Below are 19,468 nucleotides of genomic sequence, written 5' to 3'. Positions count from 1 at the left end.
AAAGTAGCAATTTTTCTGAGATGCTGCTGGGGAATGGAATATTCTAGCTGGTCACCAGCTGCAGCATATAGAAAGTAGAACCTGTTGAGAAAACTGCTCCTGTCTCACACAGGAGCAAGATAAATCACTATTCCTTGCAAAATTAATAAAAGGAATTTTTAATTTACAAAGAAAGAAATGAAAGGCAAAACAGTCACTTAAACTAGAGCTTCAAGGAGAGATTTTCTTATAAGCCTTTATTTGAGACTCGCAGCTATTGACTGTGAATGGAATGCTTAGTTTGTTCAGTACTGTTAAAAGCTGCACGTAGTCAATGGATACAAGTACAGGGGAAAGTATCTTTGATTTGATCTGCCTGACGCGCCACCTAGATAAGATTTTAGAAAATGCTGGGGAGGAGATGGCTGTCATGGTACATGTGGGTACCAGTGACGCAGGAAGGTGTAGGAGGGATATTCTGGAGGCTAAATTTAGGCTCTTAGAGGTGAAGTTTAAAATGAGCATGGGTGCACACATATGTGCTTATGTGCGTGCAGGCGGCCAAGGGCAGGAATTTTATATGGGACACCTATGCGTACTTTCGAAAATTAGAACATAGATGTACGCAAGGATGTGCGTGTATCTTCTGAGCATAGGCACGTACATAACACATTTAGCACATTCGTGTACATGAGTTGGTTATGTACCTGCTTCAATGATGCATGAGTTCTGGATCTGCAGGGGCGTATTATTGATATGACATATTAAATCTCGATTCTTTCCTTCTGAGTTTATAAAGCCCTAAAACTTCATAAAATGGGTGTTAGATTTATGTATTGCCATTTTTTGATTAACTGTTGCTTTCATTCACAGGTGGAGTCTCCTAATAAGATTCAACGCCTCTTATACCAATTCTTTATTTATTTACAAGAAAAATTACTCTGAAAATGAAATAAAATCCTGTGTCCCAGTCATTATGTAGACCCTGTCACTCTATATGTGATGGGAAGGAGTTTAAAGAGAAGGAGATTAGGGAGAGAAGTGTAAGAGGAAGAGGTTTCTATTGGAAATTAAAGTATTCGATTTTGATTAGTTTCCTCTCCTGGAGATGCATTAGTATTACTGAGTAAAGTTTGAAAAGGAAAAAATCAGTTGTTTTTTTTCCACAAGAATAGTAGTTGGAGATGTTGTCTATTCAATGTTGAGTATTCTGTTCCATTACGATGATGGTGAGAGCATCTACCTCATCTTTCGGTAGTGGCAGCACCCCTATTTTCCCAGCAGTGGTAGTACTGGCTTCCAGGTCCCATTAACCATTACTCATTTTGCAGGAATAATTAGCCAAAGGATGTGTATGTAATATAAAGTATTTTTTATTTGTTTTAATTTTAATGTAAGACACGTTGTCTTAGCTATGCTGGTCATAGTTGCCCAGGGGAAGTGCACCCCCTGGTGATGAGATGGAATTTAACATATGATTACTGTTGTATTTTGTCTGTGTCTATTTGAGGAAATTGTTCGTAATTGTCATTTCTCAAACAATTTTTTTTTTGGTGGAGGGTAGGGTGTGGCAGAGCCTCCTGGCCTGTCCCTGTAATATGACACTCTAGTTAGGTGCCATCCATACCCCTCAGTCCTTCCCACTTAGCCCAGCCATTTTAATATACTTTGGGTTCAGTTTGAGAAAGCAAGGAAAGAGTAAAGATGTTTAAGTTTTTCATTTTGGTGAGGCTACCCTGCTTTACCCTAAAGGAGTTTCTTTTAGACGTGATATATCACTGTACACTCCCTGCCAGATAATCCTTCTTCGAATTTACAAAAAAGTATATTTCAAGCCTGATACCTTTTAGGGGCAAAAGGGCTTTCACCAGGGGACCAAAGAGCCTACTCTAAACCCTAGGAGGACAAGCCCCAGTGATGTCTCCTGCTGCAAGAAACAGTGAAGGCAGAAGATGTATCCAGTTTAACCTTTAAAGTAGTTTTTGGATTTTAGCAATGTGGGGAGGTATTTGAATTCCTCTTCTCCACTGGGTTTGCAAAGCTAAGAACTTGCCTGATCCTGCTGATTTTTCCCCAAGAGAAGTCCTCAGAGGTATTAATTAAGGAAGGAAGAACAAGAGCAGGAGACCCCAACCGGATCTCCACAAACACCAGGGGATCAGAACAGGCTGGTTGCCCGAGGAGAAGATGTCTAAAGGTAGGATTTTTGCAGTAAAGATGGGGACCCTTCCACTAGGATTCCCTCACAGCTGCTGCATATACTGTACACATTAAAATCACCATGAGGCTACCCATATGCCTAGAAAAAGAACCACACGTACCAACATTCAGATGAAATTTCAATATTATGGATGGATAGACTATAATTTATGAGTATTAATCAGTAAACTTTTATTTAACACTCAGACCTGGTCCTGTCTGAATTTTTATAGCCTCTCACCTCATAAGAAGCACCAAATGACAATACACACACTGGCAACCTTTTAACATTATCTTGGCCACAAGCAAGAGCTTACCCCCTATAAAAAAGCCCTACCCCCGGGGTTTGAGAGTCAAGTGTGGGATGGAATTGCTAGCTAGAGTAGCCCCTGAAGAAATAAATTATTTACATGTCCTAAGGAGCAAAAATCCTCCAAAAAAGAAGTTACAAATATGCATGAGATAAATTTGCATACAATGGAGGCAGTGCATGCAAATTTCTCTCATATATATTCATTGTGGATATCTTGAAAACCTGACTGGTTAGAAGTGTCCAGGACAGTTTTGGGAACCATTGCTCTACTTCATATCTGCTGTACAAGCTTGATTGCCTGAAGGATATCACTCTTTGCCCTTTTGTACTTATCTGGGTAGGAAGTTTAACAAATTATCCTGCTGCTAATGCTAGGAAATTTGTTACCTCCTCCCCTAATTATATTTATTTATCTGGATTTTTTTATAGTCTGCTTTTTGGCACTTCAAAGTGTACATCAAAGCAGATTACATTCAGGTACAATAGGTATTTCCCTATCCCAACAGGGCTTACAATCTAATTTTGTACCTGAGGCAATGGAGAGTAAAGTGACTTGCCCAGTGGGATTTGAATGCTGGTTTCCCTGGGTCATAGTATGCTGCTCTAACCACTAGACTACTCTTCCACGCCTAGGCTACTCCTCCACTCCTGACATCTGAGAAGGCACCAAACTCTTGCCACCATTTCATGTTGATCGAGCTTGCCTCTTCTTGCTAGCTTCACACAGCCAAACTACTGCTCTGTCCAAGATTGCTTTGTGATCTCCCTCAGTTGGCCCTCTACTGTTCCAGTTGATTGCAAAAGGTAGTGCTGTTTTAGTCTACCAAGAATATAAAATAATTAGTATTAATTATTAGGGAATATAAATCTAAATGTGCATTAAAACATATCAAAAGTTCTGGGGCCAGCCTGGTGGCTCAGTGGCAATGCACAGAAGGAGATCCCTCTGCTCGGCCTCTTCGACCTGCGCTGCCCTCGCCCCGGACGTGAACGCAGCCGCACCCGCACGACCAGCGCCGACCCATTGGGGTCAGGGTGCCCTCCTCCCAGCCTGATTACCTAAATCGAGCCCACCGAAGGCCCGAGGCCTACCTCGCTGCCGGAGCCCGCCCCGAGAGATGTCACGTGGAAGGACCGCCCATCAGTTTAAAGTAGACGACGTCCCTCCTCTGCTCGGCCTCTTCGACCTGTGCTGCCTTCGCCCCAGACGCGAATGCAGCCGCACCCGTGCGACTGGCGCCAACCCATCGGGGTCAGGGTGCCCTCCTCCCGGCCCGATTACCTAAATCGAGCCCGCCGAAGGCCCGAGGCCTACCTCGCCGCCAGAGCCCGCCCCGAGAGACATCACGTGGAAGGACCACCCATCAGTTTAAAGTAGGCGACGTCCCTCCTCTGCTCGGCCTCTTCGACCTGTGCTGCCTTCGCCCCAGACGCGAATGCAGCCGCACCCGTGCGACTGGCGCCAACCCATCGGGGTCAGGGTGCACGCCTCCCGGCCCAATTACCTAAATTGAGCCCGCCGAAGGCCCGAGGCCTACCTCGCCGCCAGAGCCTGCCCCGAGTGAGTTCACGTGGAAGGACCGCCCCTCAGCTTAAAGTAGGCGACGTCATCTGGCGTCGCACGCCACGTGTTGCGCTCCTAAGGAGCGCAACCAAGGGGCCTGCCCCTTAGTGCGCCCCTGTGTGCTCCCCGTATGTGATCCCCTTACCTTCCCTCTCCCTGACCTCTGCTCTCTGTTCTTCCCTTAAACCACCAGAACGCACCTTTCTCATGCTGCACAGATAATACCTGCTCCCTCTTACCCGCCTACTCCACCCTCTAACCCCTGCTAATACAATTGTACTATTTACCATGACTTGTTCTGATACATTGCATATTGTGTTACTTGATGTACTTTTGTGTCATATTGCATAGCTGTATGCTAGATTCCTCCCCTCTCATCACTCAAGTACTCCTCAGTACAGGCTGGTACCCCCGTCCCTCTGCCTCCCTGACCGGTACCTCCTCTTAATGCCCAGTGATATTTGATCTTGGCTAATCCTCCTCTTCCAGACCCCTTGCTGTTAAGGAATCCTACCCCCACCCTTCCTGCCCCTTTCTGCCTCAGTTCTCCTCCTGTGGCATCCTTTTCTCCCCCCTTATCCCACCTATCATACACACCCCGTTATATCCTCACCTCATCCCTACATGCCAACCAGCAATATGGCAACCTATCCTATCCCTCGCAATCACCACACCTTCCCCAGACAGCCTTCCCCCACACATTCTCTCCTTCACCCATGCGCAAATCCCTAATCCCTATCCTTATATCTCCACTGACACAACTCCTTGGCCTTACCACTCTCTCTATAATATTATTCAATGCACAATCATTATCCAAAAAACTTCCATCCTCAATGACCTCCTGATCGACTGCAAACCAGACATATGTGCAGTAACCGAAACATGGCTTAAAGACTCCGATATTGTACTCCTAAATCAACTCCCCACCTCCTCTTATGAGATATTCTCCATACCCATACCCAAAAAAAGAGGTGGTGGGCTTCTTCTGGCTACTAAGAAATTCCTAAATCTCAAACCCCTCCATATAGTTCCCCCATCCAAACTTGAAATTGGCCTATTCAAATCCCAAAAATTACAAGTCTGTTTAATCTACTCCCCACTTGCCTCTCTGGAATCCAAACCATCACCCCTCATTGAATTCATTGCTGATAACATTAACTGTGACATCCCGTCCATCATCCTTGGTGATTTTAACCTCCATGTTGACTCCCAACCCCTCACATCTTCTTGTGACTCCCTTCTCAATTATCTACAGGCAATGGGATTCCAACAAATCATTGCTTTCCCTACCCAAAAAGCTGGACACACCTTAGACCTGGTATTCATCAATGCTGGCCTTCACCCTACCTCCACTCCCTCATGCTCACCAGTCCCCTGGTCCGACCACTTCCTCATCAAAACCCATCTCTCTATCAGCACCTCACCCACCAGCAACACATCCCAGAGCTCCACAATAATCTTCAGAAAGACCTGCACTAATGACGAGCTTGCTGCAGCCCTATCAACCTCCTTACCCAAACTGGACTGTACCAACCCAGAGTCGGCCCTAGATTCCTGGAACAGCATCATGTTAGAGATTGCTAATAACCTATGCCCAACATCCAAACGTATACTAAACACAGAGTCAAAGCACACAAACCCATGGTATACCCCGGAACTAAAAAATCTAAAAAATAAACTCAGACAGAAAGAGAGAATGTGGCGCAAGAACCCCACCCTGCAGCATACCTCCAACTACAAATCAGCTCTCCACTGCTATAGAACCACTACACTCAAACACAAACGGGATTTCTATGCATCTAAAATCCACGAATACCTTTACAACCCAAAAGCCCTCTTTTCCTACGTCTCAAGCCTCACCAAACCCACCGCTCACACGATACCAGACTCTGAAGCCCCCGACAAATGTGAGGAATTAGCTCAATACTTCAGCAGCAAGATATTGAACTTACTCTCCAGATTCACCAACTTAATGCTCCCCCCGCTCTCCGAGTCTGCCTTCCAACTGCATCATTAAACCGCCTCGAACCTACTGTAAGAAATTTTGAATGGAAGTATTGAGGCTTTTACCATTAGCAGAATTCAAAACCAGGGGATCCTGCTTAGATAAAAAAAAAACCCACTTTCATTCTCTTCCCTACCCTTTTCTGCCTAGGGACAAAAAAGTTTATGTTCAGGGTATGTGCTCGTATCTACCACAGAACTTTATTCACCATTAATTCATGCAACACAACATGCAAAATAAACCAGTCAGTTTATTGTAAAAATATTTTCTTTATTTCAGATAAAGGTATGAATAAAAATCTCTAAATGACTAAGAAACACTTTTATGTTCAAATCTTAACTTTACCAGAGTATATCCTACAATCAATGTCATAGCCATTAATAAAGTTATTGAAATTATTAAAATCAGATAAATGTCAATCAATGTCATCTTTTGCTTAATTAATCAATGCATTTCTAATACATCTGCCAATCTAGAAACAATAGCAATGTAAAGGTTCTCATATACTTGAATAAATGATTATATATTTACCAATTATCTGAAGCACCCGCTCTGTGTCTCTCTAATCACGTGCAAAGAAAATCAAAGTAGCACTCCTTTTTCCTTCTGACTGCTTCAAGTTTTATACCCTAAAAACCCTTTGATTTCTTTGATCCAGGGTAACTGTTTCTTTTCTATCTATACATCTATCTTTTAGCCTTTGAAGAACTTCATTTCTAAAAACCTTGACTGAGGTTCAATTAATTTTCCCATATCACAATATTAAAAATTAGGAGTTATTCTTACCCTGTTTAAAGCTTTGCCCATATTCGATCTTTAATTTGATGCCAAACTAACAATCTTTTAGTCTTTTTTTTAGCTTTCTTTGTAGTTCTGAGAGAAAATCGTTTTCACTCCCTTCAATACCAAGATTCACGCTTCATTGACCATATGTTTTAGGATGCCCAAGGTCATAAAATGCAGACTGCTTTCTTACTTGAGATAAGCATTAGGTGGTAAACAAGTTTCTCAAGGTCTGAGAAGGGGGCTGTGTGCTGGAGTTTTTTCAGCACAGGCCTTGACTAAAGTCATGGCTTTTAAAAGTAAAGGCTTATGAGTATTAAATGCTAACATGTCTCTTTATGGCTAATTGATTACTGACTTCACTAAATACTTTAATTACTGACTTCACTAAATACTTCATCAATACCTTCTGAGCTTTTATCATACCATTATCGTATTTATGCATCCAGTTATTTATGTACCGTCTCATAGTGATGTACCGCCACAGTTACTCACATATTCTTATTTAATCACTTTGCTACTCTATTACATTAATAGGCCAAAATGTAAATATTGCTCTGTACAATCTCTCCCCTTTTCCAGTTCCAAGTTGATTTCCCTGATTTTTTGTAACTTTCTCACATCCTTTATTTGATTCACTGTATTTATTCACTGTATTTAAAGTTCAAGGTTCTTACTGAGAACATTGTTTTAAGTTATGTTATGCTTTACACACTCTGTTAATTGTAAACTGGGTTGATGTGATGCCTGTCATGAAACTCGGTATAACAAAAACAATAAATAAATAAATAAATAAATAAATATAAGTAATTATCAATAAAGCACAAAATATTAAAATATTTTCTGATACTACCTCCACCAAAGAAGTCGAATCTATCCTAAAAATACTCAAACCCACCTCCCATCCCACAGATACGATCCCAACCAAAGCACTCCTATCTGTCCCTAACTCCATAGCCAGATCAATAGCTGATATCATTAACTGCTCCCTCACTACAGGTACTGTTCCCGATACTCTTAAGCAGGCAGTAGTTAAACCCCTCCTTAAGAAACCTTCACTATACCCGAAAGACCCTGCTAACTACCGCCCTATCTCAAACCTCCCGTTTATAGCCAAAGTAATGGAAAGAATTGTCAACACACAACTCATGGATTACCTTGAGAACCATAAGATCCTTCACAACTCACAGTTTGGATTCCGCAAACAATTTAACACGGAATCACTCCTACTCACTCTCTCCGACCACCTCCTCAGAGGTATGGACCATGGGAACAGTTACCTGCTTGCCCTCCTCGATATTTCGGTGGCATTTGACACCATATGCCATAACCAACTCCTCACCCGCCTAAAAGAGATTGGCATATCAGGCAGTGCCCTCCTATGGTTCACATCATACCTTGCAAACATAAAATTTACTGTTAAGATTGGTAATGCCTTATCTGCCCCTCACTCTCTCCTGCAAGGTGTTCCACAGAGTTCCTCCCTTTTGTCCACCCTATTTAACATTTACCTCACCCCCTCTGCCACCTACTCTCAGACCTCAAACTGAAATTCGATCTGTATGCCGACGATGTTCAAATCATTATACCGATTCACACCTCTATCTCTGATACTCTAAAGCACTGCCTTACATCGATCAACTCCCTCCTTACCAACCTTCACCTTGCCTTAAATACCAGCAAAACTGAACTACTGTATATTTCTCAACACTCTACTCCAAAACCGGCCTTTGCCATAGACCCAGCCTTCAAGATCATCTCCGCCCAACCAGCTGTAAGAGATCTTGGAGTACTCCTCGACCAACAACTTAACATTAAGAAATATGTCAACTCTATCTTAAAAGAAGGCTTCTTTAAACTTAACACTTTAAAAAAACTCAAACCCCCTACTTCACTCACATGATTTCCGTACAGTAATTCAAACCACTCTCTCATCTAAATTGGATTACTGCAATTCACTATTCCTAGGACTCCCCTACTCCACCATAAAACCCCTCCAAATGCTCCAAAACTCCATGGCAAGAATCATAAGAAACACGCGAAAAACAGACCACATTACCCCCATCCTCAAAGATCTTCACTGGCTCCCCATCCCATCCTGTATCGTATATAAAGCGCTCACCATCATCCACAAAGCCATCTACTCTCACTATTCCAACTGGCTTGACCTTCCCTTCATGGCTGCGCACCCTAATCGACCCACGAGATCTATCAACAAAGGATCCCTTCACGTGCTTCCCCTCAAAACAGCACATCTCACTTCCACAAGAGAACGCGCCTTCACAATCGCTGGCCCTGCACGTTGGAACTCCTTGCCCTCTATTCTCCGTCTCGAACCATGTTACTTTACATTCAGAAAGAAACTCAAAACATGGTTGTTCAAACAGGCCTTCCCTGATTAACAGCTGCCCCCCCCCCACACTATATACACTCCAGTCTAAAAGCTCCTCCTTAATGCCCTCTCCAGATATTCTCTTTGTTTTTATACCTCAATTACATATGTAATAAACCCTTACTCACCACGCCTACAACACTTACAACTTCACCTCACACCCAATTCTCTCAACAAGTCCGGGATCTAGGAGTCATACTAGATGACCAAATGACACTCAAAAAATATATTAACGCAATACTCAAAGAGTGCTATTTCAAGATCCACACACTCAAAAAACTTAAACCTCTACTCCACTTTTCTGACTTCCATACTGTCTTACAAGCTATGGTCTTTTCTAAAATTGACTATTGTAATGCACTTCTATTAGCCCTTCCTAAAAACTCTATCCACCCTCTTCAGATCTTGCAGAATACTGCAGCTCGTATCCTCACCAACACTACCTCAAAGGATCATATTACCCCTATTCTAAAGGAACTACACTGGCTCCCCATTCAATCTCACGTACAATACAAGACTCTATCCCTCATCCACAAAACCCTCCACAATCCTGAAATGTACACCGACACGATATCTCTGATGAGCGGCGGTATATAAACACCAATAAATAAATAAATAAATATGTATATAATGCCAATTTACCTTACCAGTGTGTATCTATACCTTAATTACATATCTATATAATGCAGTTATACCATACCTACCTATGTATATAGCTCCAGTCAATCATACTTCACTTACATATGTATATAGCTTCATTCAATTACTTTTATCCCTATTCATTTGGTAATTGAGAATTGTCCTATATCGATATATTTATTCTGATTTACCTTGTGAAGAAGTTCTCTACAGTTACTCTTTCCTTCCTTACTGCCTCAAGTGTGCCCCCTACCTTTCTGATTTCTACCCTGTTATATGTGTTTTCAACCATTTTGTTACAATGTAAACCAGTGTGATGTACCCACTAATGCCGGTATAGAAAAAGTTTTAAATAAATAAATAAATAGTGCAATCTCCTGGTCAGGTGTTCAGCTGCTTCAGTTGGAGGAGAGGAAATCATGATCATTTCTCAAGGGTGCATCTAATGGCTGGATGAATGGTCCTGGTTTGCAGGGTTCCAGAAGGAATCCTGGTGCATGGGCCCTGGATGAAAGGGCCTGGTTTGCAGGGTTCCAGAAGGAATCCTGATGCATGGGCCCTGGATGAAAGGCCCTGGTTTGCAGGGTTCCAGAAGGAATCCTGGTACATGGGCCCTGGCTGAAAGATTGTTACTGCAATGACAATATTTGGTATATTGGAAGGCGATATAAAAGGGGGAAAATATTTCCTGGGTAGCTGCAGATGAAGGCTCATGCTGCCAGGATCCCAGCCCTGATTCCAGTTGGGTTAGAGACCCAAAGGAGCATGAGGAAAACTGCTGGATAAAAAGTATATATAAGAAAACAAAGAGGTAGGCGATCTATGATAGCCATCAGGATACAAAAACACAATAGATGCCTCAGTCTTATTTCAGTATTTATTAGAACAGAGATGTGCTCAAAAGTTGCCCAACTTTTGAGCACATCTCTGTTCTAATAAATACTGAAATAAGACTGAGGCATCTATTGTGTTTTTGTATCCTAAAAAGTATATATATAAAAGTATGTATATATATATATATATATATATATATATATATATATATATATATATATATATATATATATATATATATATATATATATATATATAATAAAGTCAGCATTCCTAAAGATTATAAAATAATTTATACAAAAAAGGGGAAAAAAAAGACACTTTCACTTTTTGTGTTTTTTTTTTTTTTACTAGTTAACACTGTACAGCCTAAACAAAAAATGTGTGATTTTATTTTTAGTAAAATCCCTTTACTACTTTAAAATTGTATCTTTATAAAAAGTTAACATTCCATCATCCCTTATTACAAAAAAAAAGTTTGACATTTTAAGTAATAAAGCAAGTTGATTGGTAATCTGTTTTTCATTACCATGTATTCTGCTTCTCACATTACACCAGATATCCTTTATGGTGAATGCCATCGAAGTTTGGGGTTATAAGACTAATTCATGTTGCTGCATGTCCTATGCTAATGGTGCTCAGACTGGTCATCATGCTACCTCCTCCCAAGCAGTTGGGTTGTCAGGGTATCCCAAATGAACATGTATAAGATAATTTGCCATACATTCGAGATAGTGTATGCAAAATCTCATGCATACTCATTGGGAATATCCTGAAAACCTGACAGACTAGGGAGGGTCCAAGAACTGATTTCATCATCACGGTCCATGCAATAACATATTAGAAATACTAAACATTTTTAGTAGATAATACTAACCTCTTCTGACAAAATGCAGAATATTTTCTGAATGTATAGGTATCTGAATATCCCACTCCCTGAATGAGCAGTGCATCATTTTAATGACCATTTTGTTCTGAAATGTGGAACTTCCTTACTGAAATGTGAAGAAGCATGAAGTCTGATTGATAATGGAAAAGGTTTGGGAAAATGAAGATTAAAAAATGATTATAAACAGCACTGAACATTTCCCACCCACCCCCAAAGAAACAGAACGAGACCAACCCCTTGGTACATCTGGCCACTTGTGCCTTACACAGACATATTTTCTAATCATTACCAGAAACCTAGGACTGAGTGTTTTCAGATTCAGTGCTGTATATTATTTGTTAGAGAGGGAAAAAAAGTGTTATGGGAAACTTGACTCATGTCTGTCTGATTCTGAAGAACCCTTAAAACCCACAGATACTCCTTTGATGAAAATAATTAGGTCTTCCATTTCTTGGCACTGCATTATGACCCCTCCAATTACACTGCAACTCACTTAAAAAAATAAGCAGCTGCTAAGAAAAGGCAGCTGTTAAAAATAATATATTTTATGTGTCCTCCTGCCAGAAAAACATCCATTAGTTTTAATGGAAAAGTTTTTTTTTAGTTAGACAAGAAATCCAAAATATGCATCACTGTTCAGCTAACTAGGAATCAAAAGTAGAGTTTAATGCTTTTGTTTATTTATCAAGTATTGCATTGTATTTGTATCATGTTAGTTATAAGTATGTTGGTGTATTGATTTTATTGTTTTACATTTTGCATATAATACTTTATATTTGTTTTAGTTTACAACTTGTCTTGAGATACAATACTTGTCTTGTGTTACAATAAATAAAATAAAAGAAAGAAATAAACAGAGAAAGGGAGGTGGACCATCTTGTGCATGAGGTGATGAAGAACATATTATATAGGCCAGAGTCTAAGAAAGAGAGCACATGTGACAAGAACGATGACTGGCTTAAGGCGGTCTTTCACAATAACCACAATGTGAAAGACCTGAACCACAAGTGATGAGATCTCTGACACCTGCTGAAGCAGAAGCAGGCCAGAATGAAAGCTGAGCATCCTGCCAGCCAGATCACCTTCTCCACAGAAGAATGGATGATGTTCAGCACCATTTCAGAGGCAGGTGCGAGAGGTGTGTGGTAGACCTGGACACCTCATATCCTGAAGGCCGTCAAAGTGAGCAGTTTATACAGGAAAGATATATAAAGTGCATGTATGCAATGACTATAATTATATATAGTACCATACATTTATTTAATACTTCCCGTCCAGTGAAGGACCTGGACATGTGGGCCATGGACCATGCAAAGCCTCATGACCTCCTGGTGTTCCTGCACAGGGGGAGGAAACAGAGTATTTTCATTTCCATAATGCTGTTTTACTCACAGAGACTTGTCCTGCTCATTAGTACATTTCTTCTATATGACACTCTGCACATCTGTAGCACAACTTACTGACTGATGGCTGGGAAATAAATGTCTAACTATGAAACATTTCTTCATAATGTTGCCACAGTATCCATATGGACACTTTCTTGTCACCTGGTGACCCACTGCACTGGTCAGAGCTTTGGGACAGGTACCAATTCAACCCTGGGCCTCCCCAGCAGATGTTAGCTGAAATATTTACCTCCTAGGTTATGTTCACTTTCCTTACAATCTTGGGCTTCTTGTTGTGGTAACTGACTCCAACTCTCGTGACTCTTCCCTGGCAGTATATCCTTCCTCCAGCAGCTCTCTGTGCCCTGGTCCCTAGCTTGTTGGATCCTTATTTTTTCTTCAATCTTTTGCACTTCTCAGAAGTCCTTACCTAGAATCCTTTTCCTCAACTGTCTTCTGAGCCTCCTCTGTGGAGATACCAGCCCCATACTGCTATTCAGTGAAGACACCCTGCCCAAAAGGGCATGCTGCACCTCTGTTGTGTATTGACACTATGCTGACATCAGACAGGTTAGGTCTAGTAATACCTCTGTCATACTGAGAGCACTCAAACCAGCTAGAGCCACATATGGGATGTCAGAGAGGAGCTGGGACATATTCCAAGGTACAGAACATGGCATCCCCTTACATACATATATGTTACCTATTAGAAATATGAAATGTGCACAAGGCTGATAGGGCCAGCAGTCAAGAGCCACAACTATTTGCGAGTCCTCTCACAATCCTTGCCTGCTGGTGCTTTATAAATGCTTCAAGGGTAGATTTCTCTACTATGGGAATGTTTCTAAATAGTTTGTGGCATAGCAGGAGGTGCTAGAGTAGAGTCCACAGAGCTGTTCTGTTAGCTAGAAAGGAAGATCCAGTGAGTATGAAGAGAAAAACTCACATAGCATGTATATTGAAAGTATGTACACTTTTCCTTTTTGCAAGGGAGCAGACAGGCGAGGAATCTGATGCTCCAGGACCCTCTGGCTGCCGATGGGCAAGGCTGCATTCACTTGTGCTACCCTCAAGCACCAGAAGAAGACACCGAGGAGAAATATTCTACTCAGTGTGCAGCAGCAACCAAGAAAGCACATAAAATGCTATGGATTATTAGGAAAGGAATAGAGAATAAAACAGATAATAGCATAATTCCTCTGTATCGCTCAATGGTGCAATCTCATCTTGAGTATTGTGTGCAGTTCCGGTCACCACATCTCAAAAAAGAAATAGCAGAATTAGAGAAGGTACAGAGAAGGGCAACCAAGATGATAAAGGGGATGAAACAATTCCCCTTTGAGGAGAGGCTAAAGAGGTTAGGACTCTTCAACTTGGAGAAGAGATGGATAAGGGGAGATATGATAGAGCTCTATAAAATGAGTGAAATAGAATGAGTAAATGTTAATCAGTTGTTTACTCTTTCAAAAAATACAAAGTCCAGAGACACACAATGAAGTTATGAGGTAATACATTTAAAACTAATAAGAGAAAATATTTTTTTATTCTATGCATAATTAAGCTCTGGAATTCATTGCAAGAGGATGTGGTGAAAGCTATTAGTATAGCTGCGTTAAAAAAAGATTTGGGCAAGTTCCTGGAGGAAAAGTCCATTAACCATTATTAAGGTAGAATTGCAAAAATCCATTTCTTATTCTTGAGTTAAGCAGCTTGGAATCTATCTACCCCTTGGGATCTTTCCAAGTAATTGTGATCTGGATTGGCCACTGTTGGAAACAGGGTACTGGGCTTGATGGACCTTTGGTCTGACCCAGTATGGCAAGTCTTATGTTTTTATGATCATCGCCAGAGCATCAATATCCTGTGATACTAGAGAAGGAGTTGGAGAAGGAAGAGATGGACACTCAGCCTACTATGACTCTGTTATGCATGCCAGACCTCTGATAGCATGTAGTTCTCTAGATTAGCTGAGGAAGATTTCATCTCAGCTAGAAAAAAGGAGGTGAAGGCTACTCCAGCTGAATGGTGCATCATGGAACTAAATGCCAGAATGTTGGAGGAAATCACAGGCCTCAGGTATGACATACAGGCCCTGAGGGATGTCATCCAAGAGGAGATGCACAATGTGGGGCAGGAGCTACGGAGCATTCTTGAGGAAATGCAGGACCAGTAGTTCATGTGTAATTCTATTTTTATTAATTTTTTAAAACTTTTTATCATTTTATATATAATACACAAGTACAACAGAAATAGCAAATCATGGAAATCTTGTGAGGAAAAAAAGAAAAAAAAAGACTACAAAATATAGAGCAAATGCTAACAGACCACAATAAGGAGATCCAAACCCAGAAAGGAAGTAATAAGAAGAAAAGAAAATAGACTTCAACAGAGGAAATATATATCTTCCAGTGAGAACAGAGTGTTATTTCAATATTTTACAAGATAGGAGAGAGCCAATCCCAACCTAAATGCCTTCTACCCATTATCAGGAGCTCTAGAATTAATAAAATAAATAAGCTGAATAGGATCCAGGAAAAAAAATTTCTCTGAGGAAAAACTAACAATGCATTTACATGGGAAACACAGAAAATAACTGGCCCCATGATCAATAACCTCTTGTCGATATCGGGAAAGGCTTTCCTTCATACCTGAGTTGCCCTTGAAAAATCAGGAAAAATTTGAAGTTTGCTACCCATGAAGGAAATATTCATATCAGAAAAATACAATCGAAGAATCAAATCCCAATCAAAATTTGAAGAAAAGGTCACAATAAGAGTAGATCTATATGACACATCCTCCCTAGTATTCTCAAGAATGGTAGAAATGCCTAAGAATTCATCTCCAGATTTCAGTACAGCTTGGACAGGCCCTATACCATCTGACCTTTTAGATGGAAAAAGGTAATAAACCTTATGGATCAGAGGGAGAGCAGATTGAGTAAGTCCAAGAACATCTTTCATATAAGACTTGAAAAGTTCCAAAATGGGACACCATTGAGACTACAGGAGAATAAAGTATCCTGTGATTAGATGTTCTTGCAAAGTTCTCTAATGATGCCATCCTATGATGCATTGCAGAATTATCTTGAATTAAAGTATTATGAACCAACAAAACCTTCCCAAGATCAGTTTCCAATTCTGAAATTTTCTCCATATGAACAGAAGAAAGAGTCTCCTGAGACTGAATTCTAGTCACAAAAATATTCACAGTGGCATTCAAAGAAATTAGGGACTGCTGCACAGAGGAGCAGCAGTCAAGATATTCTCCAGAGTTATATGAGAAGAGGCAGGAAGGAGGAGGTTCAAAGTAGATAATGCAGCAGGCTCACCTTTGTGGAAAATTGCCAAAGTTCCATTTTCAGGTCCTGTGGCTACAACAGGGGTTTCAGCAGAAAACTGAGATACCCCAGAGCCTGATCGAAGCTGCAAAACTCCAACACTGCCACCCTGCTCTTCAGCGCCTCGGGTAAATGCAACCTGCACCTCCTTGTCAGCCTCCAAGCTCTCCTGGCCAAGGGTCACATCGACGGTCATTGGCATCTCCTGCAGGTGCATTAGGGAAGGTGGAGTACTATCATCGGGGCTCAACAAGAAGTCTAACAGCACTTCAGGCCATTGTACCACTCCCCCAGAAGTGGCAGCATCAAAGATTGGCTCCACAGGTGTTGATGCAAGGAGCAACTCTGGAATCGTCAACTGCCTTGAAACAGGACTCGACAGAGAGGCAGGGATCCTCTCAAAGCCTGCCTCATCTCTTCACCATGATTAAGTGAAAAAAAAGATAAGCAAAATGAAAGTCGCTGGATCACTCTCACTCAGCGTCCTCACCGTACACCAGCTTGGGTATAGCCCCATGTAAGTCACTTTTAAATTAGCTACTTACATGCGTACATGCAAACCAGACTCCGATATACCCCTAATACGCCTGCTTTTTCCACACGTCATTTTACTCATAAAGATGCATAAGTGGTGAATTTAAAAAATACAAATTTCATGCAAATGCTTCATATATGCGCATATAGGTGCTTTTTTAAAAAAAAAAAAACACCATGGGGTGAATTTTCAAAAGGTTACCTGCAAAAAAGCACCTATATGTGCATATATGAAGCATTTGCATGAAATTTGTATTTTATAAATTCACCACTTATGCACCTTTATGAGTAAAAGGACACATGGAAAAAGCAGGTGTATTAGGGGTGCAAGGAAAAATTAACCAATAGGATAATTGCCTCATCTAGCACTGATTTCAGGGCTTTAATAATAACAAATGAACAAGGATCCAACAATCAATCTGAATTTTTCATAGTGGCTGTACAATCCTCAATTTGCTTCTGGGTAATTAGAGCAAACTTGTCCCATTTTGTAAAAGTACTAATCAAGGAAGAAGTATTATCAGGAACTGGTGAAGGGAAATCAGAACAAACAGCCTTGATTTTAGTTTCAAAAAAGTCAGCATATTTTTATTTATTTATGCATTTTTATATTCTGCAATTTCCAAAAACACTTCTGTTTCTTCATAACTAAAAGATGGTGAGAAGTTTCACAAGAAGGTATCGAAGCAAATTGGTCACAATAGAGAAAATATCACTGGACTAGTTCAAGGAAGTTCTAATCTTGTATGTAAAGAAGTTTCTCTTAACTGTATCTGTGGATTTCTATATTTTTGAAGAAGAAGGAGACCTTACATTTTTCTATCATCATTAGACTTCTACTGTTTTCATTCAAACTTTCTTAAATTCCTTTTCAGGGATTAGAATTCCTGAGAAAACCATGAGACTTTGTTTCTGAACCCTTGTGGAATTAATTTCAAGGGCCAAACAACACAAACGCAAGACCGTATATCGTAGAAATTCCTTTCCACGATATACGGTCTTGCTTTTGTGTTGTTTGGCTGTGGCTACACTTGACCGTCTTCCATCTTGTTTTCTTGGACCGCCATTAATTTCAAGGGAGCAGCATACTCTAGTTCACTAGTCATTGCACTAATAAGTGACTCAACCATCATATCAGGGTTTTCCATATTTATACTCTTGGCAGTTTTCTTCCAGGGTTCCACAAATAAGACAGTATCTTCCTGTCCACAACAATATCTCAGCTGGATCTGATGACATTTGATGCCATGAGAATAAATGAATAATTGAATTGGATCAAGTGGTGATCAGACTATGGAACTGGATTTATCATAATATTAGAAATCCTATTAACAAATATATCAGCATCCCAACAAAAGATCAGGTATGTACTGATCCTCATGTGTTAGTGTGGAAATAAATTGCTTTAGTCCTAAAAAGAAGTGGCATATTATAATTCTTCTCCATGGATATCACTAAGACTCTCTACATCAGGGCTTCCCAAACCTGTCTTGGGACCTGTGACGGGGTCACTATGTTAGACTAAGATAGGAACTATAAAGCTAGGAACCAAAGATTCAAGGAAAAGGGGGGAAGGAAAATACAGCAACACCAGGCAAGAGATGTCCCTTGGTTCCTTTCCCCGGATGCTAAAAGGGCAGAGGAACCACAGGTGTGGGGGATTAAGGGTGGGACCTCCCCAGAGCCAATCAGTGGGCAGAGGAGGAGGAGTTTCCAGAGGATAAAAAAGACTCCCTGGTAGAACAGTCTCAGTCTCCTACCGGGGACGGAGGAGGAAGGAATGGGCTGCCTGGCTGCTCTGGGAAACTTGGATACTGGATATCCTCGATGGTGTGAAGGACTGCAACCACTATCACAAGGAAGGTGAGTGTGGGGACTTCTGTTGTTTGGACATACAACAAGGATACTTTGCCTGGAGAACTGTCGGTGGGTGGCTGTATCTCTGGGGAAGTGTTGAGCTCCCAGAGGTACAGAGGGTGGCGGCAGTTAGGCCCAGTGGGGCCGGACTTTGAACTATGGACTTTGAGAAGGACTTCTGAAGCCATTGGTTGGAACTTGAGTTGCTGGCTCAATGGGAAAGGTATCAGCCTTCCGTCCAGGTGGTGAGGGTTCAAATCCCACTTGAGGACTTGTAAGATAAATATGGCTAAATTGCTATTTTGAGTTTCCAAGGGACCAGGGAAGCTCATTCAGGGATTGGATCCCGGGAACAGACGCAAGCGGCAGTATACAGACCGGTGGAAGCGTCACAGGACCCCACAGCCAGTCAGGATATCTACAATGAATATGCATGAGATAACTTTGCATATACTGAGTCTCCATGATATGCAAATGTTTCTCTTGCATATTCATTGTGGATAGCCTGAAAATCCAAATGTCTTTGGGGTCTCCAGGTTAGATTTGGGAAGCCTTGGTCTACCTCTAGATTAAAATCTCCTAGTAGCGCTAACTCATGATTCCCTACTACTAAAAATAGAGATGTGAATCTGAACTGGAATCGGTTCCGATTCACATCATGATTTTTTTTTCGTGCAGCCTGATCTGTTGGTTTTTTTTTTTTTTTTTTTTAAATCGGCTGCATCTGAGCCGATAAACAAAAAACCCACCCTGACCCT

Source organism: Rhinatrema bivittatum, chromosome 1, assembly GCF_901001135.1.
Source record: "Rhinatrema bivittatum chromosome 1, aRhiBiv1.1, whole genome shotgun sequence".
NCBI classification, from domain to species: domain Eukaryota; kingdom Metazoa; phylum Chordata; class Amphibia; order Gymnophiona; family Rhinatrematidae; genus Rhinatrema; species Rhinatrema bivittatum.
The sequence above is the reverse complement of the archived record's forward strand: the minus strand, read 5'-3'. Positions refer to the sequence as shown.